This window comes from Cervus elaphus, chromosome 32 (genome assembly GCF_910594005.1).
Source record: "Cervus elaphus chromosome 32, mCerEla1.1, whole genome shotgun sequence".
Lineage (NCBI taxonomy): Eukaryota > Metazoa > Chordata > Mammalia > Artiodactyla > Cervidae > Cervus > Cervus elaphus.
In genome coordinates this window covers 17,069,852-17,097,726 of record NC_057846.1, presented here as the reverse complement: position 1 = coordinate 17,097,726, position 27,875 = coordinate 17,069,852, and the positions used below count along the sequence as shown (strand labels likewise).

At 38.9% G+C, this 27,875-nt stretch overlaps 1 long non-coding RNA gene across 1 annotated transcript in view; it reads right to left on the bottom strand.

Moving 5' to 3' along the window:
• Nucleotides 1–1,418: 1,418 nt before the first annotated feature.
• The window catches only part of LOC122687924, a 137,970-nt gene continuing 111,513 nt past the window's right edge, over nt 1,419–27,875 (bottom strand). The window contains exon 5 of the long non-coding RNA XR_006339266.1: nt 1,419–1,536. This is a non-coding gene — a long non-coding RNA (uncharacterized LOC122687924). The remainder of the gene's footprint in view (nt 1,537–27,875) is intronic.

Genomic DNA, 27,875 nt, shown 5'->3' with positions numbered 1-27,875 from the left:
ACTCACACTGTTCTCAGAAATGTATCTCTCCTGTATATCAGTGGCAATTTCACACATTTTCAAAGTAGGACCAAACACTAGAGTCGTATCTAGCTTTTGCATTTCATCCCGGTTTTACTTGCATTGCTACTTAGCCATTTGTTTTGTTTTGTTTAGGTTTCTATTTGTTCGCTTGCTTTCCTGGTGCAGTTTGTTTTTCTTTCCCAAGAATTTTTGTTCTCAGTGAGCTTCACTTACTTCCTTTATGGTTGTGGTTCCAATTTTCAAGGGTCATTTTCTAATCATTCTGTCACTAAAACTGACCATTCACAGTGTCAGAAGGAAGAGCTCAAGCTGGTAAACTGGATGGAAGACAAGTCACCAGTGTTGGATTAAATGCCTCGAAGTCTAAAGGAATTCAAGGGAAAAACAGGGGAAGCACGATCAAAATCATCACACCTGTCACTGTGGAAGGTGATTGCCAAAGAGTCCTGACCTGTGGGAGAACGTCAGTCAGGGCCCCCATGGACAGACGGCCACCCGCTATAGCAACCAGTAGGATCTGGCCAAGCCGCGCGGCTGTATTCCCTGGCCCCATGAACTTGAAAGATTTGAATAAAGACTTTTTTTTTTTTCAGGGAACATGTCTTTTATTAGCTTTAAAATTTCCTAGTAAATTAATTTACAACGTGTTTCCCTTTGAATAATTCACTGTGTGTGTGCGTGCTAATTCGTTTCTGTCGTGTCAGACTCTTTGCGACCCCATGGACTGTAGCCCACCAGGCTCCTCTGTCCACCCAGTTCTCCAGGCAAGCATACTGGAGTGGGGTTGCCATTTCCTCCTCCAGGGGATCTTCCCAGCACAGGAATCCGATCCACATCCCTTATGTCTCCTTCACTGGCAGGCAGGTTCCTTAATGCTAAGCGCCACCCGGGAAGCTCTAATTAGTCATGAGGTAGAGGAATTTTTTGAAAAAAAAAACTGTATTGAAGTATAGTTGTTTCACAATGCCGTTAGCGTCTGCTGGACAGCAGAGTGAATCAGCTCTGTGTACACACACATCCCCTCTTTTCTGGATGCCCTTCCCATTTAGGTCACCACAGAGCGCTGAGTAGAGGTCCCTGTGCTGTAAAGTAGGCCCTTGTTGGTGATCTCCTATATACCTAGTAGTGTATGTTGTGCCAATTGCACAGGCGTGGATGGACCTACAGACTGTCATACAGAGGGAGATGAGTCAGAGAGAAAAACAAACATCATAGATTAATGCACACATGGAGAATCTAGAAAAATGGCACAGATGAACCCATTTGCCAAGCTGAATACCGTCTTGCTTCCCTGAGCTCTGCCCGAATCCCATCTAGCCCTTCACCCCTTGCTCTGAGCGACCCCAGAAAATCAGGTGCCCCTCAGGCTCTCTCTGTGAAGTACTTACACAGATCTTCTCCCAGAAGTGTGATACTTCAAGTGGAAAGGTGAGCTATCCATCAGACCATCATCAGGAGGCCACATTCTGCCTCCAAGTTTCCCATCTCCACCTCCACCACGCGCCTTGCCACCTGAAAGGTGAAATAGCCACAGGGGAGGTGTAAGCCATCAGTGAAATGCTCTGGTGTCACCTCTTCATAGAGCCCCTCCTACATAAATTTTACTTTAAAAGCAGAAAGAGAGTCACAGATGGAGAAAACAAATTTATGGTTACTGGGGAAAAAGGAGTGGGGAGAGGTAAGTAGGGTGCTTGGGATTGACATATACACACACCTGTATATAAAATAGACAGCTAAAAAGGACCTCCTCTATGGCACAGGGAACTTCACTCAATACTCTGTTATGACCTATATGAAACGGTTGGATGGCAGCATCAACTCAATGGACATGAGTTTGAGCAAACTCAGGGAGATAGTGAAGGACAGGGAAGGAAGCCTGGTGTATTTCAGTCCGAGCGTTCACAAAGAGTCGGACATGACCAAGCAACTGAACAACCACATGACCTATATAGGAAAGGAATCTAAAAAAAAAAGTGGATATATGTATAACTGATTCACTTTGCTGTACGGCAGAAACTAACACATTTTAAATCAACTATACTCCAATAAAAATTTTAAACACAGATAATGTATCACATCTTTAAACTTCTAGCCACAAATACCCATCAAATCTGTAGCAATTCACACAGATTTTAGCAAATTCATTTACTGTAATTATTCTTCCCTGTCTCTTCTTTGTTTTTGTTTGCTTCACATGTACTGTTACTTTTTTCTTGTTCTGTTTTGTTTTCTGTGTTGCATAAGACCTATGAGCTTGTTAAAACTCTTCATCACACACTCAACACTATTTTTGTTTGATGTTTGTTTTTGCTGTTGTTACTTTGAGCAAAATAATACTAAGGGATGTCAGAGGCAGTGTCAGTCAGCAAGCATGCAGGTGCAACCAAGAATGATCCTGCCTACAATGTACTTCACAACCCAGCACAGCCCAGCTGACGGATCCATAGACAAGTCATTCTAGGTTCAGGGGGCAATGATAAACCCAGCTTGGGCAGGGTGATGTGAACAGAGGGACCTGCCAAACCAAACTGAGACAGTTAGAGAAAATTTTCCTGCAGAAGGTGATAGTTCAGTTGCTCCTAGAACAACAAAATGTAAACAGGGGATGTTGGCTATTTCAGGAAGAAAGGAAAGTGTAAATAAGAGTGGTAAGCAAGCAGCTCTAAGAATGTTTTATATCACCAATTAATGCACTGCAAATATATCATGCTTCTCTCTGAACTGTTTTTGTTTACCATTCAATTTCAGTATGAGACAAGCTCCCTGCAAAAGGAAACCTACTTATTTAGTAGCCACAGGTAAAGTTATAATTGGTTACAAGACAGATATGTAAATAAGTAGAAAAGATAAAACCTTATGTGTCACCTCTGGAAACATTCTCCACTCAGCACACAATTAAATTCTACCAGGAAATAACAAAAAAATTATTTGAAAGGTGAATTACATTGTGTCTAATAATTGGGGCCTCATTCAATCTCTTGTCCTACAAAGTTAGTTAAGGATCTGCGCTTTGTTGCTGTCTCCTTGTAAGGACATCTTGCTTGAATTTGATTTGTATTTGGATGAGACATTCAACATGCTAATTTACTGGTTAATATTCCCCTTCGGCACGTACGGGCAAAAGATAATTGGCAGTAATGTGATTTAAACTTACTTGAATTTGTAGCTGTAAATTGAACCTTCATTTTTAGTAACTCGGCACCACAGCATAGAAATAACTATATTCACAAAAGATGTTCCCAAATCTCCTTCTGAAGAGATAACCCTCAGTTTGGGAAAGTTTCTGAATCCACCCTTCCATCTGGAACACAGGGGATCAATTCTAAATAACCTCCAGCATTATCATCTATACTCATGATTTGGTGATAATGGAATGGGCTACTTATCTATTTATCTCTCAAGAAAAGGAGAGCATAGCACTGGGTGAGGAGGAGTCATTAATCCAAGGAGGGGACTTTGAGCTAATTTCAGTGAGGGATGAATGTAGTCAAGAGGGATTCTAAATTGCAATGATGAAGAAAGCAATCAGCTGATGCAGATTTTAGATGCTGTACCAGGAACAATAATGAGAAAAGAAGATACTTAATCACATTCACAGAAGAATTATAGGAATACATAATTAAAGCAATGATAATGAGCAATAAAACTCGTGGTGAGATAGCTTTCAAATATCACTAGAAAAAGAGAGTAAGAAGCAAAAGAGACACCTTTGTCTCTATTAGTGACAGAGGTTTTGCATAGAGATTCAAGAAGACAGTGGGTAAAGAGAAAATTCGAAAGCTAAGTGGAAATAGCCATTGGATTTGTGATGAAGGGGTTTATTTGACAAATTTGTAGGGTGTACACTATACACAAACCAAAAGACAAACTACAAGAAGACATCTAGTAGTTGTATATATTCTAAGCACACAGGAGTAGCAACAAGGATTTCATACATGAAATTTAGGAAAAATTGCAGAAAAAGTAAATGTCTTTCAAAAACACCAATGTTAGCACAGAGAAACAAAAGATCTGAAAATTAGGGGGAAAAAATGGAAGCAGGTAATTTTGTAGATAAAAGTATTAGCAGATGATTAAACAGAATATGACAGTGATTGAAACGGATTCACTGCAGGAAATAAACTTGGCAGGGCATATGTTTTGAAATCTCCTTTGAATTAGTTTTAACATCTTGGTCCCTCATTAACTGATATATCAGAAAAAATATCTGACATGTATTCTCTTTTTATATTTGTATGAGTCATACTCATAACTTTAAAATATTTTATCTTTTAAACATCTACTTGCATGTGTGTATGTATAGAGTAAGTATAAACATACAAGGAAATTAACATGCCATGATTGTATGTGTACACGAATGCATGTGGGTTCCCCCAACAGCTCAACAGGTAAAGAATCGGCCTGCAAGGCAGAAGACACTATTCTTGCCTGGAGAATCCCATGGATAAAGTAGCCTGATGGGGTACAGTCAAAGGGCCACAAACAGTCAGACATGACTGAGCACACACAAGCGCACGCACACACACACACATATGCATGTATACAGAAAATATAATGGTGTATGTGGCAAGATAGATAGCCTGATACACAATACATGTAAATATTACATATATAAATGAGAATTAATACTCCTTGTGACCACCAGGTGCCATGTACAGTTTTAAGTGATCTGTACATTCACCCCTTTAATCCTTGTAATTACTCTGTGAAGTGGATATGAGGTAGGTCCCACTGTGGCTCCATTTTACAGAAACATAACATTCTTGAAAAAATACTAAGTAGGAAAGTTGAGGTTCTGAACCCAGGACCCTTAGCTCCATGGTCTCACACCTAGTTTTACTATTCTCCACTGCTTTCCGTGGTACAGAGCTGGTTGCGCACAAGCAGACAAAATTTCCTTCAAAGGAAATTAGCAACATTTTTCAAGAACTAAAAGAGGCGATCCAAAATGCCAGACTTTAAACTGTATTTTCTTTGCTCTTCCCAAAAGGCATTAAGCGTGATCACAGCTCTCACATAAATTTCCACGTCGACGGCACAGCGACTGTAAACAGCAGTTCACCAGATGAGAGGCTGCTCAGTCAGGCTGCACGCTTTCACGTGCCCGAGACCTGATGAAAGTGACCCTGGGGCACTCAGAAGCTACTGACAGAATCTCAGTGTCTTTACCTATTATATTTAAAGGCTCACTGAGGGACGGTGAGATCCCGTATGTCTGCACAAATGCAGACATATTACCCACGTTACAAAAATACATAAGTACGTAACGTTATCCTCAGGAATTGTAGACTAGTAAACCCAACGAAAGATCTGAAAAGATTCTGCCACAATAAATGAAGGAATCAATGCACAAGACTCCCACAGTTATGGGGGTGATGCGTGGGAATGAATATAGACTCATCAAGATGGATAACAGCTCCCAACTGTGCTAGCTGCCTCCTCCTTTGAAGCAAAAAATTGAGTTTGTGAATGTATCATGGGGTGTTAAGGAGGATGGGTGGAGAAAATACAAGTGCAGTTTTCAGCTTTATTAAAGGATGTTTCAAACATTTTCCACAAGTCAGTTTCTCTGGCAAGTGTTCTATTTTTACCTTATTGGTGCTTGTATGATAACATAACTGACCCTGCATTTAAGCAACCTACAAGTGTCAGGACCGTGCCAATATACACTTTGTGTTACTGTCATGTCCCATAATCAGCATGCAACTCCTGAGAACAGGATCTATCTGGGCACAGAAGCAGAAAACTGATCTAATAAGCTCCAGCTCCAAGTCCTTCCTGGTGATAACCCCGCTCATTCAACATGGACTTCCTTATCTAACTAAACAGTAGAAGTCTTTGCACATTATTTCATTATTTCAAATATAACAGTTCTAATTGTTCAGAACCACCTTTTGAACAGTTTAATTGTTCAAAACCACCTTTTTATCCCCGCTTACCTCCCAGTTTCTTTTGTCTAAAAATCTCTGTTTAACGCTTTATTTTTCTATTTAGAAATATAGTATGCCCTTGTTAAACAAGATGGCGCAGTTGTGCATAACTGCAACATCTCATCAAGTTGCGAAGAGGAAATAGGGCCCAGGAAACTGCCTTTTGGGCAATGTCCAGAGCTGTTTTTGTGTGTGGAGAAGTTGGAGCATGTGGAAACCACATAGTCTGAAGTGTTTTGAAAGGTTTTCAGTGAAAACTCCTCTTCATTCTGGGCAAGTGCATTAGAATGAGGGTAACGTGGTTTCAGGGCTTCCTGGGTGGCTCAGTGTAAAGAATCTGCCTGCCAATGCAGGAGGCACAAGGGACCCAGGTTTGATCGCTGGGGCGGGAAGATCCCTTGGAGTAGGAAATGGCAACCCACCCCAGTACTCTTGACTGGAGAATCCCATGGACAGAGGAGCCTGGCGGGCTACAGTCCACGGGGTCACAGAGAGGTGGACATGACTGAGTCACGCGGTGCAGAGAATCAAGGTAGTCTCAAGATAGGCATGCGTGTAATTGAACAAATCAGCCTACTTGTAATTTTATACTGATGATTTATAATTATAATTTGGAGATCATCTGTAAAAAATAAAACTATTTAACATTTATACTTAATAATATTCTATTCTTTATGATTTTTATTAGATAATATAGTCAATTGAGTCTTGATGCTTCTCCTCCAGAAAAGATGAGAATAAAATCTTAGCATCAAGTATATGGGATTTCACTACCTGCATAGGGCTTTTCACATTTTATTCAATTACTCAGCAGAATTGTTTACCTGCAGTCAGACACCATCCTGTCACAAGCTTGTTGAGAGAAAAGAAGAGAACCCAATTGAATATCCAGTAGGAATGATAATCTGCCACAACTTTTAGGATCTATATCATGCAACAAAGTTCAAAGAAAAGAGAATTACAGTTAAGTACTTCACTGTCTTCAAAAATAATCATACTGGGATAAAGGCTAAGCTAGCTCTCCTAAGTGACAAGACAGCATAATAAAATTCAGGGGCAGAGAAGGGTGATAGTCCGTACTTCCACAATGTTCTTATCTTTAGGAGAACTGTTCACTTATTTCTGTCATTCAAAGCTTCTCTGTTTATTAAAGAGGCAGAGTGGTAGGGGTGTGATGGATTGGCTTGGAGTAGATCAGAAGAGAGGATAACAGAATATCTGGGAGTTTTGTGAGGTTTAACACTACTGACAGTCTAACTGTGGCCACAGTGGGAGTGTTTACATCACAGAAAAGTGCAGGGTGGGGGGGGGTTGTCTGTTTTTTTCTGTTTGTTTTTTGCTTTTTTACCCCAGTTTACTAGGACATCAGTGTTGCACATTGTACAGAATGTCAGAAATCTGGTAAAATTACAAAGCAAGACATTCTGAAGAAAAATTACTCAGAGAGAAAAGTTTCAATAGAGGCAACACATTTTTTTAATTTGTCTTGAAATACATCAAGGTAAATGATTTTTTTAAAAATTTAATTCCAGACTGAGTAACCAAACATAAATACTTACTCTTCATTTCCCCTTAGAAAATGTACTTCTTTTGCTCTATAGTGGGATTAGTGAGCAAGCCGTCCAGTTATTTCACGGGTGACATTTGTTTGCCAACAAAGGTCCGTCTAGTCAAGGCTATGGTTTTTCCAGTGGTCACGTATGGATGTGAGAGTTGGCCCATAAAGAAAGCTGAGCACTGAATAATTGATGCTTTTGAACTGTGCTGTTGGAGAAGACTCTTGAGAGTCCCTTGGACTGCAAGGAGATCCAACCAGGCCATCCTAAAGGAAATCAGTCCTGGGTGTTCACTGGAGGGACTGATGCTGAAGCTGAAACTCCGATACATTGGCCACCTGATATGAAGAGCTGACTCATTGGAAAAGACCCTGATGCTGGGAAAGATTGAAGGCAGGAGGAGAAGGGGATGACAGAGGATGAGATGGTTGGATGGCATCACCGACTCAATGGACATGGGTTTGAGTAAACTCCGGGAGTTGGTGATGGACAGGGAGGCCTGGCATGCTGCAGTCTGTGGGGTCGCAAAGAGTCAGACATGACTGAGCGACTGAACTGAACTGACAAGATACCTAAATAAATGCATTCTTTTGAAAAAAATCTTTACCTCTGTTAAAAAAACAAAACCTTAAAGAAATCAAATCTCAATATGTCATTAATATTAAGAAAAATGAGGTTAGCAAGGTTCAATATAGGATGAGAGTTTTTTCGTTGACATTTAACCCATCATATTAAAAGCTTCTTCAAAGGAAAGAAATATCAGCTTGTCACCTGGAGATCAAAATTGAGCTGTCCTAAGACAAACTGCTGTTTCTTCCCTATGATGAAATTCATAGAATGGACAAAAATGTCAGGATAAAAATAGACCACTTGGGGGAAAAAAGTCATCAGGAGAAGGATAGATATTGTTATAATTACAGTTAAAAATCATTTAAAAACCAGTTATTTTTTCCTAGTAACACAGGAAATAACACCTAGAACCTTGATTTATACTGTTAAATACTTAGGTGAGAATAAGATGTGATAAGACAATTCTTACGGTAGTCTCTGGATTTGATTTTAATAAAAGATGGATCATGGATAACATGGTATTTTAAAGGATGAAAAATATTTTAATTTATAGTATGTGAAGAACATACCACAGGCTGGCATTCTAAAACCCCAGTGTAACAAAAAGGAAGATACATATGAATATTAAATACCATGCAAAATAGTGGAAGGTTGGAAACAAAATATACATATGTTATAAGGAAAATTTCTGAAAAGTCAAGAGTGACAGAACAGTAAATAAATCTACCAATAAAGATCAATAACTTGCATTTTCTGGCAATTTAAAATTTATCTTGGATAAATGTCATAGAACAAAAGCAGAGAGCTCAAGACGAAATCTATTACTCCTAAACACATTTTCCCAAAGAGGAGACTGAATACAGTAAAATCACAGGCTTTTCTGTATGTGTGAAATGGAAGAATATGAATTTGTGCAGACTTTATGAAAATCAAATACTGTTTGCCACTGGCCACCCCATACTGTTAATTGCTCAGTTTTCGATGTTATATTCTGAGAAAACTATTAGCTACTTTATGAAGAACTTTATCCTGTAGGTTATACTCCATTGTTATCTAATGAGATTTTAATCCTTAGTGAATGAATACAGTTATCAATCATATTTAGATTTTACTTAAGAACTATAATATCACTTTTTGATAACTCATAACTCATTTTCAATTACTCAGGAAAGCATTTTCTAGTCTCCTTATCTTTATTTTACACTGCTTTTCTAATCCATATTTCTCCTATACAAGGAATAATGCAAAGAGAAAAGTTCAAGTCAGGTATGGACCAATATCCAGTGTGACTTTAAAGAAAATAAATATCATAGTATGTGATACATCTGGTACATCAGGTTGGCAAAATATTAACTTTGCAAAAGCATTGGATTTAAACTTAAACAGTAAGATAAAAAGTACAGAGTGCTTAATGGATTATTTTGGGCTGTGCATAATATATGTTACAAAAGGAATAACTAGTCACCATACCATCAGAACTAAACCTTCATAACTAAAGAGCCTCTTGATAAAGGTGAAAGAAGAGAGTGAAAAAGCTGGCTTAAAGCACAACATTCAAAAAACAAAGATCATGATATCTGGTCCTATCATTTTATGGCAAATAGATGGGGGAAAAAATGGAAACAGTGGCAGATTTTATTTTCCTGGGCTCTAAAACCCTGCAGACAGTGATTGCAGCCAGGAAATTAAAAGATGCTTGCTCCCTGGAAGAAGAGCTATGACAAACCTATGCAGCATATTAAAAAGCAGAGACATCACTTTGCTGACAAAGGTCTATATAATCAAAGCTTTGGTTTTCCCAGTAGTCATATATGGGTGTGAGAGCTGCACCGTAAAGAAGGCTGAGTGCCAAAGAATTGATGCTTTTGAACTCTGATGCTGGAGAAGACTCTTGAGAGCCTACCTTGGACTGCAAGGAGATCAAACCAATCAATCCCAAATGAAATCAACCCTGAATATTCATTAGAAGGGCTGATGCTGAAGCTGAGGCTCCAATACTTTGGCCAACTGACGCAAAGAGCCAACGACTCACTGGAAAAGACCCTGATGCTGGGAAAGATTGAAGGCAGGAGGAGAAGGGGGTGACAGAGGATAAGATGGTTGGATAACATCACTGAATCAATCAATGGACATGAGTTTGAGCAAACTCTGGGAGACAGTGAAGGACAGGGAAGCCTGGGGCACTCCAGTTCATGGGTCACAAAGAGCCGAACATGACTTAGTGACTGAACAACAACAACACCTTCAGAAACAACAACAACAACAAAAATAAAGTGTAATTCTGTTAGACTTAAGACTTGGTATATTTTAGTTTCCCAGAGTGAACACACTGGCTAGTGTTAGAAGAGTAGAATGGTAGACAGTGTCAATTTTCCAGTTTATAATGACAGAAATGTTTTCCATATCTGGTGTGCATTTATGGCATTGTGAAGACGTACAAGAAAACTGCCTTAAACAGATAATCCACACTAAATTCCAAAATGCATAACAGTTACAAACTTAATATGCAAAGATGATGGAGGAATAGGACGGGGAGACCACTTTCTCCCCTACAAATTCATCAAAAGAACATTTGAACGCTGAGCAAACTGCACAAAACAACTTCTGATCGCTAGCAGAGGACATCAGGCACCCAGAAAAGCAGCCCATCATCTTCAAAAGGAAGTAGGACAAAATATAAAAGATAAAAAGAGAGACAAAAGAGCTAGGGATGGAGACCCGTCCCGGGAAGGGAGTCATAATTAAAGAAGTTTCCAAACACCAGGAAACCCTCTCACTGGCGGGTCTGGAGGAAGTTTTTGAATCTCGGAGGACAACCTAACTGGGAGGAAAAATAAATAAAACCCACAGATTACATGCCTAAAAGCAACTCCCAGCAGAAAAGTACCCCAGACACTCACATCTGCCACCAGCAAGTGGGAGTGGAATGGAGAGGAGCGGGCGGCATTGCTTAGGGTAAGGACTGGACCTGAATGCCCTGAGGGCAATCGGAGGGAGCTAAGTGAGATAGCAACTTAAACTGTGGGATAGCAAGAGAGAGAGAGAAAATTAACCAGCGAAAAGCGCGCCAAGTGAACACACTGCTGGCCATTCGCAGAACAGAAGAAAGGCTGAGCAATTCAAAAGAAGAGCTAGCTGGCTGCGGACCGGCCCATTCCCCGCAGGAAGCAGGAGGCAGGGGGGAGGGGAAAGGGGCAAACTCAGCCCCAGAGACGGCATCCCTTACTAAACTGCAAACAGGCTCCCAGTTTCTAACCAAAGAATTCCCGAGATTCTGGATGGTTGACATCCATCCGGAGGGTCGCGGCTAGAGACCAGCTCCCCAGAACAGATACAAGGCACACCTGACCGGCGCACCCGGAAACTGAGGCTGGGGCCGCGGAGGGGAAAAGGCACTCACCGCACCTAGGGAGAGAGCGCCCATCAAGCTCCTGGCTGCCTGAGCTGCTCGGTGGGGAAGGCACAAAACGCAGGCCCAACCAAGTCTACACTCTTGTGGAGGACCTGAAAACTGGAACCTCACGCAATGCAGGGCCTGCTCCCTATAGAGCAGCCTGGAGCCTGAGCAGTGTAGACGGAGAAAGCACACGGGCCGCGAGCGGGGGCAAACCCAGTGTGGCCGGAATACTGTGAGTGCTCCCCACACACGCCAGTGACATTTGTCTGCAGCGCCCCTCCCTCCCCACAACACGACTGAACAAGCGAACCTGAACGAGAGACCACCTCCGCCCGCCTGTGTCAGGGCTGAAATTAGACACTGAAGAGATCAGCAAACAGAAGCCAAATAAACAAAGGGAACCGCTTCAGAAGTGACTGGTGCAACAGATTAAAATCCCTGTAGTTAACACCGACTACACCGGAAGGGGCCTATAGATATCGAGAAGTGTAAGCTGGAACAAGGAGCTATCTGAAACTGAACCGAACCCACACTGCCTGCAACAGCCCCAGAGAAATTCCTAGATATATTTTTACTATTATTTTTTTTTAATTAAAAATTGTTTTTCTTTTCTTTTTTAAAATTTTTTTCTTTTATTTTCTTTTAACATTCACTATTATTCCTCTATTACTCCTTAATTTTCATTTTCATATATTTTTACTATTTTTTATTAAAAGAAATTTTTATCCTTTTTTTTCTTTTATTTTCTTTTAAAGTCCTCTATTACTCCTCTATTACTCCTTAATTTTCATTTTCATATATTTTTACTATTTTTTAATGAAAAGAATTTTTTTTCTTTTCTTTTTTTCTTTCATTATCTTTTAAAGTTTTCTATTACTCAATTTTCATTTTCATTCTCATATATTTTTACTACTTTTTTAAATAAAAAACTTTCTCTTTTTTTCTCTTATAGTCCTCTATTACTCCTCTATTACTCTTTAATTTTCATTTTCATTTCACTATAACCTTGCAAAACAAAAAAGATCCTATTTTTAAAGTGAACTTCATATATATTTCTTAAATATTTTGTGTTTTTGTTTTTAATATTGTATTTTTAAGAGTCTAACCTCTACTCTAGATTTTTAATCTTTGTTTTTCAGTATTTGAAATCAATTTTGGACATTTAAGAGTCCAATATTCAGTACCCATTTTTACTCAGGAGTTTGATCATTACTCTTTCCCTTTTGACTCGCCTTTTTCTCCCCCAGATCACCTCTATTTCCTCCCTCCCCTTCTCTTCTCAATTCAATTCTGTGAATCTCTGTGGGTGTTCTGGGCTACAGAGAACACTTAGGGAACAGAGTACTGCATAGATCTGTCTCTCTCCTCTTAAGTCCCCCTTTATCTCCTCCTGCTCATCTCCATCTCTTTCCTCCCTCTCCTCTTCTTCATGTAACTCTGTGAACCTCTCTGGGTGTCCCTCACTGTGGAGAATCTTTTCACCATTAACCTAGAAGTTTTATTATCAGTGCTGTATAGCTGGAGAAGCCTTGAGGCTACTGGAAGAATAAGACTGAAATCCAGAGGCAGGAGACTTAAGCCCCAAACCTGAGAACACCAGAGAACTCCTGACTACAGGGAACATCAAGTAATAAGAGATCACCCAAAAGCCTCCATACCTACACTGAAATCAACCACCACCCAAGAGCCAATAAGTTCCAGAGCAAGACATACCACACAAATTCTCCAGCAAGGCAGGAACATAGCCCTGAGCATCAACATACAGGCTGCCCAAAGTCACACCAAACACATAGACCTATCTCAAAACTCACTACTGGACACTCCATTGCACTCCAGAGAGAAGAAATCCAGTTCCACGCACCAGAACACCGACACAAGCTTCCCTAACCAAGAAAATTTGACAAGTCAATTGTCCAACCCCACTCACTGGGAGAAACCTCCACAATAAAAAGGAACCACAGACCACCAGAAGACAGAAAGGCCACTCCAAACACAGTAATCTAAACAAGATGAAAAGGCAGAGAAACACCCAACAGGTAGAGGAACATGAAAAATGCCCACCAAGCCAAACAAAAGAGGAGGAGATAGGGAATCTACCTGAAAAAGAATTTATAATAATGATAATAAAAATGACCCAAAATCTTGAAAACAAAATGGAATTACAGATAAATAGCCTGGAGACAAAGATTGAGAAGATGCAAGAAATGTTTAACAAGGACCTAGAAGAAATTAAAAAAGAGTCAATTAAAAATGAATAATGCAATAAATGAGATAAAAAACACTCTGGAGGGAACCAACAGTGGAATAACAGAGGCAGAAGACAGGATAAGTGAGGTAGAAGATAAAATGCTGGAAATAAATGAAGCAGAGAGGAAAAAAGAAAAAAGAATCAAAAGAAATGAGGACAACCTCAGGGACCTCTGGGACAATGTGAAACATCCCAACATTCGAATCATAGGAGTCCCAGAAGAAGAAGACAAAAAGAAAGGCCATGAGAAAATACTCAAGGAGATAATAGATGAAAACTTCCCTAAAATGGGGAAGGAAATAGTTACACAGGTCCAAGAAACCCAGAGAGGCCCAAACAGGATCAACCCAAGGCAAAACACCCCAAGACACATATTAATCAAATTAACAAAGATCAAACACAAAGAACAAATATTAAAAGCAGTAAGGGAAAAACAACAAATAACACACAAAGGGATTCCCATAAGGATAACAGCTGATCTATCAATAGAAACTCTTCAGGCCAGAAGGGAATGTCAGGACATACTTAAAGCAATGAAAGAGAATAACCTACAACCCAGATTCTGTACCCAGCAAGGATCTCATTCAGATATGAAGGAGAATTCAAAAGCTTTACAGACAAGCAAAAGCTGAGAGAATTCAGCACCACCAAACCAGCTCTTCAACAAATGCTAAAGGATCTTCTCTAGACAGGAAACACAGAAAGGTTGTATAAATGCGAACCCAAAACAACAAAGTAAATGGCAACGGGACCATACCTATCAATAATTACTTTAAATGTAAATGGGTTGAATGCCCCAACCAAAAGACAAAGACTGGCTGAATGGATACAAAAACAAGACCCCTATATATGCTGTCTACAAGAGACCCACCTCAAAACATGGGACACATACAGACTGAAAGTGAAGGGCTGAAAAAAAGTATTTCATGCAAATGGAGACCAAAAGAAAGCAGGAGTCGCAATACTCATATCAGATAAAATAGACTTTAAAGTAAAGGCTGTGAAAAGAGACAAAGAAGGAAACTACATAATGATCAAAGGATCAATCCAAGAAGAAGATATAACAATTATAAATGTATATGCACCCAACATAGGAGCACCGCAATATGTAAGGCAAATGCTAATGAGTGTGAAAGGGGAAATTAACAGTAACACAATAATAGTGGGAGACTTTAATACCCCACTCACACCTATGGATAGATCAACTAAATAGAAAATTAACAAGGAAACACAAACTTTAAATGACACAATGGACCAGCTATACCTAATTGATATCTATAGGACAATTCACCCCAAAACAATCACCTTCACCTTTTTCTCAAGTGCACACAGAACCTTCTCCAGAATAGATCACATCCTGGGCCATAAATCTAGCCTTGGTAAATTCAAAAAAATTGAAATCATTCCAGTCATCTTTTCTGACCACAATTCAATAAGACTAGATCTCAATTGCAGGGAAAAAATTGTTAAAAATTCAAACATATGGAGGCTAAATAACACACTTCTCAATAACCAACAAATCATTGAAGAAATCAAAAAGGAAATCAAAATATGCATAGAAACAAATGAAAATGAAAACACAACAACCCAAAACCTATGGGATACTGTAAAAGCAGTGATAAGGGGGAGGTTCATAGCATTACAGGCTTACCTCAAGAAACAAGAAAAAAGTCAAATAAATAACCTAGCTCTACACGTAAAGCAATTAGAGAAGGAAGAAATGAAGAAACCCAGGGTTAGTAGAAGGAAAGAAATCTTAAAAATTAGGGCAGAAATGAACGCAAAAGAAGCAAAAAGAGACCATATCAAAAAATCAACAAAGCTAAAAGCTGGTTTTTTGAAAATATAAACAAAATTGACAAACCATTAGCAAGACTCATTAAGAAACAAAGGGAGAAGAACCAAATCAACAAAATTAGAAATGAAAATGGAGAGATCACAACAGACAACACTGAAATACAAAGGATCATAAGAGACTACTACCAGCAGCTCTATGTCAATAAAATGGACAACTTGGAAGAAATGGACAAATTCTTAGAAAAGTATAACTTTCCAAAACTGAACCAGGAATAAATAGAGGATCTTAACAGACCCATCACAAGCACAGAAATCAAAACTGTAATCAGAAATCTTCCAGCAAACAAAAGCCCAGGGCCAGATGGCTTCACAGCTGAATTCTACCAAAAATTTAGATAAGAGCTAACACCTATCTTACTCAAAATCTTCCAGAAAATTGCAGAAGAAGGTAAACTTCCAAACTCATTCTATGAGGCCACCATCACCCTAATGCCAAAACCAGACAAAGATGCCACAAAAAAAGAAAACTACAGGCCAATATCACTGATGAACATAGATGCAAAAATCCTTAACAAAATTCTAACAAACAGAATCCAACAACATATTAAAAAAGTCATACACCATGACCAAGTGGGCTTTATCCCAGGAATGCAAGGATTCTTTAATATCCACAAATCAATCAATGTAATACACCACTTTAACAAATTGAAAGATAAAAACCATATGATTATCTCAATAGATGCAGAAAAAGCCTTTGACAAAATTCAACACTCATTTATGATAAAAACTCTCCAGAAAGCAGGAATAGAAGGAACATACCACAATATAATAAAAGCTATATATGATAAACCCACAGCAAACATTATCCTCAATGGTGAAAAATTGAAAGCATTTTCCCTAAATTCAGGAACAAGACAAGGGTGCCCACTCTCACCACTACTATTCAACATAGTTTTGGAAGTTTTGGCCACAGCAATCAGAGCAGAAAAAGAAGTAAAAGGAATCCAGATAGGAAAAGAAGAAGTGAAACTCTCACTGTTTGAAGATGACATGATCCTCTACATAGAAAACCCTAAAGACCCTACCAGAAAATTACCAGAGCTAATCAATGAATATAGTAAAGTTGCAGGATATAAAATTAACACACAGAAATCCCTTGCTTTCCTATACACTAACCATGAAAAAACAGAAAGAGAAATTAAAGAAACAATACCATTCACCATTGCAACAAAAAGAATAAAATACTGAGGAGTATATTTACCTAAAGAAACAAAAGACATATACATAGAAAACTATAAAACACTGATGAAAGAAATCAAAGAGGACACAAATAGATGGAGAAATATACCGTGTTCATGGATTGGAAGAATCAATATCATGAAAATGAGTATACTACCCAAAGCAATCTATAGATTCAATGCAATCCCTATCAAGCTACCAACGGTATTCTTCACAAAACTAGAACAAATAATTTGAAATTTGTATGGAAATAGAAAAAACCTCGAATAGCCAAAGTAATCTTGAGAAAGAAGAACGGAACTGGAGGAATCAACCTGCCTGACTTCAGGCTCTACTACAAAGCCACAGTCATCAAGACAGTATGGTACTGGCACAAAGACAGAAATATAGATCAATGGAACAAAATAGAAAGCCCAGAGATAAATCCACGTATCTACGGACACCTTGTTTTCGACAAAGGAGGCAAGAATATACAATGGAAAAAAGACTAACAAGTGGTGCTGGGAAAACTGGTCAACCATTTGTAACAGAGTGAAACTAGAACACTTTCTAACACCATACACAAAAATAAACTCAAAATGGATTAAAGATCTAAATGTAGGACCAGAAATTGTAAAACTCCTAGAGGAGAACATAGGCAAAACACTCTCCGACATAAATCACAGCAGGATCCTCTATGACCTACCTCCCAGAATATTGGAAATAAAAGCAAAAATAAACAAATGGGACCTAATGAAACTTAAAAGCTTTTGCACAACAAAGGAAACTGTAAGCAAGGTGAAAAGACAGCCCTCACGATGGGAGAAAATGATAGCAAACGAAGAAACAGACAAAGGATTAATCTCAAAAATATACAAGCAACACCTGCAGCTCAATTCCAGAAAAATTAATGACCCAATCAAAAAATGGGCCAAAGATCTAAACAGACATTTCTCCAAAGAAGACATACAGATGGCTAACAAACACATGAAAAGATGCTCAACATCACTCATTATCAGAGAAATGCAAATCAAAAGCTCAATGGGGTACCATTACACGCCAGTCAGGATGGCTGCTATCCAAAAGTCTACAAGCAATAAATGCTGGAGAGGGTGTGGAGAAAAGGGAACCCTCTTACACTGTTGGTGGGAATGCAAACTAGTACAGCTACTATGGAGAACAGTGTGGAGATTCCTTTAAAAAACTGGAAATAGAACTTCCATATGACCCAGTAGTCCCACTCCTGGGCATACAAACCAAGGAAACCAGATCTGAAAGAGACACGTGCACCCCAATGTTCATCGCAGCACTGTTTATAATAGCCAGGACATGGAAGCAACCTAGATGCCCATCAGCAGATGAATGGATAAGGAAGCTGTGGTACATATACACCATGGAATATTACTCAGCCATTAAAAAGAATTCATTTGAATCAGTTCTAATGAGATGGATGAAACTGGAGCCTATTATACAGAGTGAAGTAAGCCAGAAAGATAAACAACAATACAGTATACTAACGCATATATATGGTATTTAGAAAGATGGTAACAATAACCCTATATGCAAAACAGAAAAAGAGACACAGATGTACAGAACAGAATTTTAGACTCTGTGGGAGAAGGTGGGGGTGTGATGTTCTGAGAGAACAGCATTGAAACAAGTATACTATCAAGGGTGAAACAGAACACCAGCCCAGGTTGGATGCATGAGACGGGTGCTCAGGGCTGGTGCACTGGGAAGACCCAGAGGGATGGGATGGAGAGGGAGGAGGGACAGGGGATCAGGATGGGGAACACATGTAAATCCATGTCTGACTCATGCCAATATATGGCAAAAACCCCTACAATATTGTAAAATAATTAGCCTCCAACTAATAAAAACAAATGGAAAAAAAAAAAAACTTAATATGCAGTTTAGTCGTGTCTGACTCTTTCCAACCCCATGGAGTGCAGCATGTCAGGCTTCCCTCTCCTTCACCATCTAGGTTCACTGTCTAGGTTAAAGCCCTTTAAATAGAATTTAACATGGTATTTGATTTTCACCACATGTGCAAATAACAGAATTAAACATCTACACAAGTTGTGTTTTTTTTCCAGCCAAAGTTAAATTTTCAAGATCAACCATGTTAGTTAACTATTCCATAGTATAGGATCAACATATTTTTTTTTCACTTCCCTAATAAAAAATATCTAACTTGCCTCCAGTACTCTACTTACACAAACATACTTCAGTCATGCCCCTGCTTGGAAGTGAAGGCTAGATTTTCAGGAGTGTAATAACAAACATTGAATTGTTGAATAAGATATAAGAATTTGGAAATTCACTACTATGTATTTCCCTCCAAAAAGGCTGCACTAGACTAAGATCCTACAAAATATAAATGACAAGTATCATTCCTCCGTGGTCTGGTCACCACTAGGTTGCATCTTTTTGTGAATTCAGTGGGCATGAATTAGTATTTTATTTTTGTTTTAATTCTTGTTTATCTGATTATTAAGAGGTTTTACATCTTTATACATAAGTAAATCATTTTATGGGCTTCCTGGATGGCTCCTACGGTAAAGAATCCGCCTGCAGTGCAGGAGATCTGGGTTTGATCCCTGGGTCGGGAAGATCCCCTGGAGGAGGGCATGGCAACCCACTCCAGTATTCCTGCCTGGAGAACCCCCATGGACTGAGGAGCCTGGCAGGCTACCATACATAGGGTCACAAAGAGTCAGACACGGCTGAGCAACTAAGCACAAGTCATTTTATGGCCAGTTTTCTTACTAATTTCTCCACCAATTTTGGTTGCTTAGAAGACATTCTTATAGTTTCATTATTAAGTCCTTTGAAAACTCTCCCAGTCTATTAATCATCTGTGAAAATTTTCTGTAATATTCTCCACTGAATGAAATTCCTGAATTTTTCTGTGGATAAATCCATTGAGTTAAAATCATATACAATGTATTTTCAGGATTCTGAAAGGAACTTTCTCCCCATCCCCATATGTAATGAACACCATTAACCTGTAGTTCACCATTACATGTGGTAGGAAATAGGAAGCCAACCATATTTCTTTATTATGGATTAAATAACTAAGTGTAAGACTGGATACTATAAAACTCTAACAGGAAAAGACAAGCAGAACACTCTGAACATAAATCATGGCAATATCTCCTAAAGTAAGGGAAATAAAAACAAAAATAAACAAATGGGACATAATCAGACTCTAAGGCTTTTGCACAGCAAAGGAAATCATAAACAAAATGAAAAGACAACAATGGGAGAAAATATTTGCAAACAGTAGTACCAACAAGAGATTAATCTCCAAAATTTATACACTGTTCATGAAGTTCAGTATCAAAAAACAAACAGACAGACCAACCCAATAAAGAAATGGACAGAAGACCTAAAAAGACATTTCTCCAAAGAATACATACAGATGGTCATAAGGCACATGAACAGATTTTCAAGATCACTAATTATTAGAGAAAAACAAATCAAAACTACAATGAGATATCACATACCAGTCAAAATGACTGTCATCAAAAAAATCCACAAACGAAAATAAATGCTGGGGAGGATGTAGAGAGAAGGGAATCTTTCTATACTGTTGGTGGGAATGTAAGTTGGTACAGCCACTATGGAGAAAAGGATGGAGGTTGCTTAAAAATCTAATAATAGAACTAGCATATTACTCTGCAATTCTGCTTCTGGGAATATATCCAGAGAAAAACATGATCTGAAAGGATACATGCACCCCAGTATTCACTGTAGCACTGCTTACAATAGCCAAAACATGGAAGTAACCTAAATGTCCATCAGCAGAAGGCTAGATAAAGATGTGGTACATATATATACAATGGAATATTACTCAATCATTAAAAAGAATGAAATAATGCCTTTTGCAGCAACATGAATGGATCTAGAGATTTCATACTGAGTGAAGTGAGTCAGACAGAGAAGGATAAATATCATACTACATCCTTCATATGCAGAATCTAAAAAATGATACAAATGAATTTATATACAAAATAGGAACAGGCTCACAGACTTAGAGAATGAAACTATGATTGCTGAGGGAAGATTGGGGGGAAGGGATAATTAGGGAGTTTGGGATAGACATGTATACACTGCTATATGTAAAATTGATAACCAACAAGGACCTACTGTATAGCACAGGGTACTCTTATCAAGGTTATGTAGCAGCCTGGATGGGAGGGGAGAGTGCATATATGTATGAGAAGATTCCTGGAGAAGGAAATGGCAGCACACTCCAGTACTCTTGCCTGGAGAATCCCACGGACAGAGGAGCCTGGTGGGCTACAGTCCACAGGGTCACAAAGAGTCGGACACGACTGAAGTGACAGCACATGGCTGAGTCCCTTTGCTGTCTACCTGAAACATAATACTGTGAATCAGCTTTTTTTGCTGTTTGTTGTTTAAGGGATTGAACCTGCATCTCCTGCACTGCAGGTGGATTCTTTATTGCTGAGCCACCAGGAAAGCCCTGTTAATCAGCTATACTCTGATATAAAATAAAAAGTTAAGAAAAGTAAATAAACACATTTTCAAAAGAAAATGAGTAAAGAATAGGCCTTCTTCTGGCCAAGAGGAAATAAGGAAAATTTAAATCAAGCAAACGGGGGAAAAAAATCTGTGTTAACATTTAGATATAGATGTATTAACATCCATTTTTATTCTATGTATACCAATGTGTGTGTGTCTTTATACATTATATATTTGTATATGTATATATACATATATAAAATAAATTTGAGCTTTTATTGTTCATAAAGTGCAAGACACTTGGCTTTTATTTACCCAAAACTTTACCATAAATGTTTTACTAGTTAATAGTATTTTCTAAATTGTATATAACCTTGAAATTGACTGAGCCAGGGTTGGCAGGTTAAAAATAGAAAATAGCTGCAGTTATTTTTTAGCTGTAAGAACATTATTTTTAAGCTGTAAGTTTTGAATTGTTCTTACTCATTCCTGGATAAAATACTTTTTATCACTCCTAGGTATTAACAAGAACTCCTACTTTGGGGCGGGGGGGTGAGGGTGGAGTTAACAAGTCATTTGCAACCTAACATCTAAGCATGAATCTCTCAACCAATTCCCTTTTCTTATTCTTTCCTCCCTAATCCCAAACAATTAGTAACAGACATTATTATCTTCTCTCCCATGGAAGAGGGAATGTTTGTGGATTCCTTGGTGGTCTTCCTCCCTGTCAATCCAGTCAGAGACACAACACTTGTCCCCAAAATTAACACATCCCTGCTTAGCAGTTCCTTTCAAAATCATTAAGCCCCTCAAATCCATGTCCTTTCTAAGGGCTCTCTGTCTGGCTCCCACTGGAAATGTGTATTTTTTTTTTTAATTGAATCACAGTTGACTTACAATGTTATACTCTCTTTAGGTATATAACTTAGTGATTCCATACTTTTGCAGATTATACACCACACAAATATTGTAAATATTGACTGTGTTCCCTGCGCTGTACATTACATCCCTGTGACACATATTTTATCTCATAACTGCTAGTTGGTACCTCTGAATCTCCTTCACCTGTTTCACCCTTACCCCACGCCACCCCCGTGGAAACCACTGATTTGCTCTCTGTCTCTGTGAGCCTGCTTCTGTTTTGCTATATTGAGATTCCACGTATAAGTGAAAACACACAGTCTCTGAGTTGCTCAGTCTGACTTATCTCAATAAGCGTAGCACCCTCCAGGCCCACCTGTGGAACAGTGCCTCTTTACACCATCAGTGGGCATACACCAGGCTCCCCCTCCAGCTTTCTTCCTGTTCTGCCAGCAATTATCAAGCTTTTCAATTTTTCCTCACACCTGCACCAGGTAACAACCCCTGTGTCTGCAGCATGGAACATATACGTCAGGATCCCTAAGTGCTTTCCCAAAAGCTCGTCTGACCTTGTTTAGACAGAAAATGTACCTCGCCTCCCTAAAATTTTTTGTCCAAGGAAATTTCCACTTAAAAACATCCCCAGGTCTTTTTTTAAATATACCTGGATGATTCAGGCCACCTCCTTTGTAATTCACAGATGGCCTAAAACAGCATCTCAGAATATGGGAGGGGGTAGCTTCTATTTTATTTCTGGTTTTGGTGCTTCAGCTAAAGTGAAAAAAAAAAAAAGTATCATTGATCATGCCCTTTAGATGTGATTTTCAAAGTTGTATAATGTAAAAGACTTACATGTATCAAGACTTAATTACCTTCCAAACTCTTGCACAAGGAAGGCTGTCTTCATGTTCTTTGTCTTCATTCTCCGATATAACAAATGTGTACAGTAATTGCTTACTATGAGCCAGACACCACTGTAAGAACTAGAACTGTAGTAGAAAATAAATCTGTTCTCATGGAATTTACACTGCGAGGAAGACAGCAAGGAAGACAGACATAAATAAATAGTTTTATAATAGGTAAATGCCACAGGAAAAATATGCAGTGTTGCTAATAGAACTGGGGGCCTATTCAGTGCAGTTAGGAAAGTTAATGAGGAGATAATTAAGTAGAAGTTGTGACGTAGCAGCAGAGGGAGGCACGCTTATGCTATGGAACAGCATCCAGGCAGGTAAAAGGGCCCTGAAAAGATGAGTACTGTCCTTAAAAGAAAAGCAAGAAGACCACAAGAACTCTAAATATAAGTGGCAACTCTAGATGTAAAGTTCCCGAGTCACAGTCTCCTTTTTCTCATGCTCCACTACCTTGATGCGAAATTCACGTTTCAATCTGCACTCAGAAAGCAAGTTGTCATACATTCTACAGCCTTTTTGCTGTTGTCTACCAGACACTGGCTCAGTGGTAAAGAATCCGTCTGCCAGTGAAGGAGACCTGGATTCGATCCCTGGGTGGGGAAGACCCCCTGGAGAAGGAAATGGCAACTCACGCCAGTATTCTTGCCTGGAGAATCCCATGGACAGAGGAGCCAGGTGGGCTACAATCCACGGAGTCGCAAAGAGTCAGACACGGTTGAGTAACTAAACAACAGCAACCAGACATTTACGTGACAGAGCTTTCCTAGAGACCAGTTGGACTGTCCCCTTCCCAAAAGCTCAAGAAAACTCTGAAACAATGTAATACATGAAAAAAAATACAGACTGTATAACTGACTTGTTTAAGGCTGAAATTTTACTGGACTCATGCCTATCAAGTATTCAAATACAAATGGCCACATTTAAATAAGAGATAAACCATGTATATTTGGTTATCTCCAATTACCTAACTCTTTAATTTTCTCTGAGTGAGCTGGTAAACATCAGTCTTGTTTCATTCAATAGTTTTAGTAAATTTCAGTGGATATTCTTTTAGAATCTAAAAAGGTTTCTTTTAATATTAAAAATGCTTGTATTGCATAAGCTCATAGCCATCTGGCGGAAAGAGAACAAATAACATGGACCAGAGTCGCAGACAGGCTTTGCAAAAAGTACAGAGAAAGTACTATGGGTATAATTTGCTGGCCTTAAAAGATGGCCCTAGGTTCTTTGACGTGCCTAGTCTTTTCAATCTGCGCACAACTGTGACTGCCTTGACCTACAGATTACAGAGGAAGTGATGCTGTGTGACTTTCAAGGTGAGGTCCCAAAAAGCAAACAGCTTCCATGGGCTCTGTTGGAAAGCTTGCTCTCTGCAAGAGAGGGCTTGGAAGGGAGGGCTTCCTTCACAGCATACAGCCCTCCTAGCAGCTTGTCTTGCTGGGAAAACCCTGAACTGCAGGGAGTCAACCCATGTAAGTGCCTGATTGGCAGTCAACGGAGCCTTCTGGTCAACCCAGCTCAGGAACCCTGACTTGCAGGTGAAGAAAGCTCCAGATGGCCCCAGCCTCAGACGTGTCCCCTCCACCTCCTGAGTCTGCCCAGGAGCAGACCCAGACAGGGAACTGAGACAACCATTCCCGAGATGCTGTTTCTAATCCTGATCCACAGAAAATCAGAGCATAATGAAACGGTTGACATTTGACAGCCCTAAGTTTGGGGTGGCTTATTATGTTGCAGTAGATAAATGGGATCATCTGTTTCAGAATTTTGGATGGCTTTTAGTTCAAACACTCAGTAACTTCAATCCTTCACGATCCTTCAGATTGTCAGATATTGAGCTAGAATTCTCTTTTGAGAACAGCACACCCCGTATCACTTATTCTGCTTGGGAAAGTTGGGGAAGGCTTCAGAGCACATATACATTTGTCAATATTATCGGAAAACAGTGCAATCTATTTGATGTGTTCTCTGCACCCCTGGTCAGGGCCAGCACTCAAAAGACTTTCATGTTTTGAAAAGCACCTCCAAATCATTTCTCTATCGCATATTACTTGATCCTCAGTTTTGTCATCTGCCTGAACTTGGTACAAACTCTGTGTCACTCAAGAGGTGATTTCCCAAGGCAGGCCAGTCAGTATTGTGACAGCGATGAAGGAAAAAAGAAAGCTGCCTTCTTTTGTCCCTAAAAGAATAAGAAGGAAGGTGAGAGGGGGAAACATGCAAGGATTCTATTGCCTTTTCATCTTGATATATTATCACTGTCTGTGTCAGCATTGCAATGTAGAGGCATCATTTAGTCTTTGCAACTGCAATAAAAAACAGGGGCATTTTTCTTCTTTTTTGCTAACCTAATTTTTAAAAATCGCTTAATTAGGCCCAGAGGCTGTGCAAAGGGAGTATACAGAGTTTAGAGAAAATAAAACCAAGGAGTGAATCAGGACATTTTGTATGCTTGAAGCTTTCAGGAGGGTAAGCGCTAACGGAGGACATGTACATTGTTATGATGACTGATTAGTCCTGATTTCAGAAAGAAAAGGAAGAATCCACTGCAAGCAGCTTACTGTCAGGTCTCCACAAAAAGAATTTGCGATAGAAGACAATGAATGCTACATTCAGGCATCATTAATCTATTGTTCCTCTATATAGACTTCCTATTCATCTGTTCGTTATAAATCTATTCCACATGTCAGTCTCCTTCTGAGTATTCCTACTTGATTTTGTTCCCCTGCCTTCAGCTCTCTCTCAGCCCCAAAGTCTTTCCTACTCTCTGTTCTGATGAATCCAATTCCACAAGCTATCCCTTGCCACATTATCACAGCTAATTTTCTCCTTTCAATTAAAGGTCATCGTTTGTTTGAGAAGAGCAAAAAGAACTGCAAGAAGCATATTGACATTGTGTAAATGAGAGTAGAACATCAAGGGGTGTGTGGTTAATGAACAAAGGATCATTGCTTAGTGTCTAACTGCAGCAGTAAGTCTTCTGGTTTAGCTTCATGCAAAGGAGACGTGCCAGAGGACAGTCCGCCAGGCCCAAGGGCGCCCCTCTCCAGGCAGCGGGTGCTCTGGCTTCTTCCTGTATATAGTCTGATTCTTTGGACGTAAGTGTCTTTTTTAATTAAGTTTTTTTATGTGGGCCATTTTTAAAGTCTGTTTTGAATTTGTTACAATATTGCTTTTTTTTTTAAATGTTTTGGGTTTTTGGCTTCCAGACATGTGGGATCTTAGCTCTCCCACCAGAGATCCAACCTGTACCCCCTGCATTGGAAGGTGAAGTCTTAACCACTGGACCACCAGGGAAGTCCCTTAAATGTCCATTAAAGAGAACAAAGTGCATTTGTTTCTCTTATGCAGAGCTATATGGAGTAGTACTTATAACACATGTGCTGGTTTATATTATTCAGCACAACAACCTGTGTAATGAAATTGCCTCTGTTCTCCTGTGGGCCAGGAAAAAAAATGCAAGGAGGAAAGATCATTCTGAAGCACATATTAGATATTAGGCCTAAGATTCAAAGACCAGATAACTGCAAATAACAAATGCAGCTAGAACTGCAGCTTATGATTTAGTCACTAAATAAAGCAAAATGATAAACACTTATTTAAGAGGAAAAGTACAACAGATAAGTCGCTGAAATATATTTTTATATTATATAAGGGTGTTTGTAGTTAGAGTCATACTTTTAAATTAGTTATGTTATTCTGAAGTAGTGTGTGTGTGTGCGTGTGTGCATGTGTGTGTTCCATAAAGAGAACATGAAATATATTTGGACATTTTAAATTTCAGTGTCAACTTTTCATTGGAATGTAACTTTGGTGTTTGCTGATAACTCACTAGTACATGATTGTAGAAAAAGAAACATGAGTAGACTTGCAATTTGTTATAAAACTATCTGACCTGAAAGATTTATAATATAAACAGAAATCTTACCTTTAATACAAATTTTATGTTTTAATTCCTCATTAAACGTGACTGTCAATTATTAGTTGTACATTATTACCATCACTATAGTAATTAATTAACACATTCAGAGTTAGTTGAGAAGTAAATCATTCATTTAATATTTTAGATAGCCTAAATTCTCTGTTTTAAGTTTATGTTTAGTCACTCATCTAAAATAAAAAAGGAAATACTATCTCTACATATTCACCAATAAAGATGCTAATAGACAATATGTAAAGTGCACATTGTAGAAAATTGGGACCATTTCAAAAAGGCTAACAGAACAATTTTGCTATAGTGTCTTTCAATGCTCATTTCATTTCTATGGATAATTTTCCTTACCTATAAAAATTAAGGTTTAAATTACCATGCCCACCTCTCTATGGTGCTATTGTTAAAAGTTAATCACTTGCATAAGTATTCTTTGATAAAAATTAGAGATAGTCCGTTTAGTAACTAACAGTTTCTTCACTTACAATTTCATCTTTGGAATTATAGAACTATAGGAAATATACAAATATAAGATATCCCCTCCAGGCGAGAATACTGGAGTGGGTAGCCATTCCCTTCTCCTGGGGATCTTCCGGACCCAGGGATCAAACTCAGGTCTCCAGCACTGTGAGCAGATTCTTCACCAAGCGTAAGACACACACTCTATTCTAAAAGGATGAGACGGTTGGATGTCATCACCAACCCAATAGACATGAGTTTGAGCAAACTCCAGGAGATCGGGAAGGACAGGTAAGCTTGGCATCCTGCAGTCCACCATGTCACAAAGAGTCAGGCAGGACTGAAAAACAACGATCCCAAAAAAGTTATCACTTCAGGAAGCAATCTAACACACATGATATGATCCAAGACAACACAAAATTAGGACAACAGAGTATTATACAAGCTGCAAGAGCTGGGAAAGCTCACAGGCAAAGAGG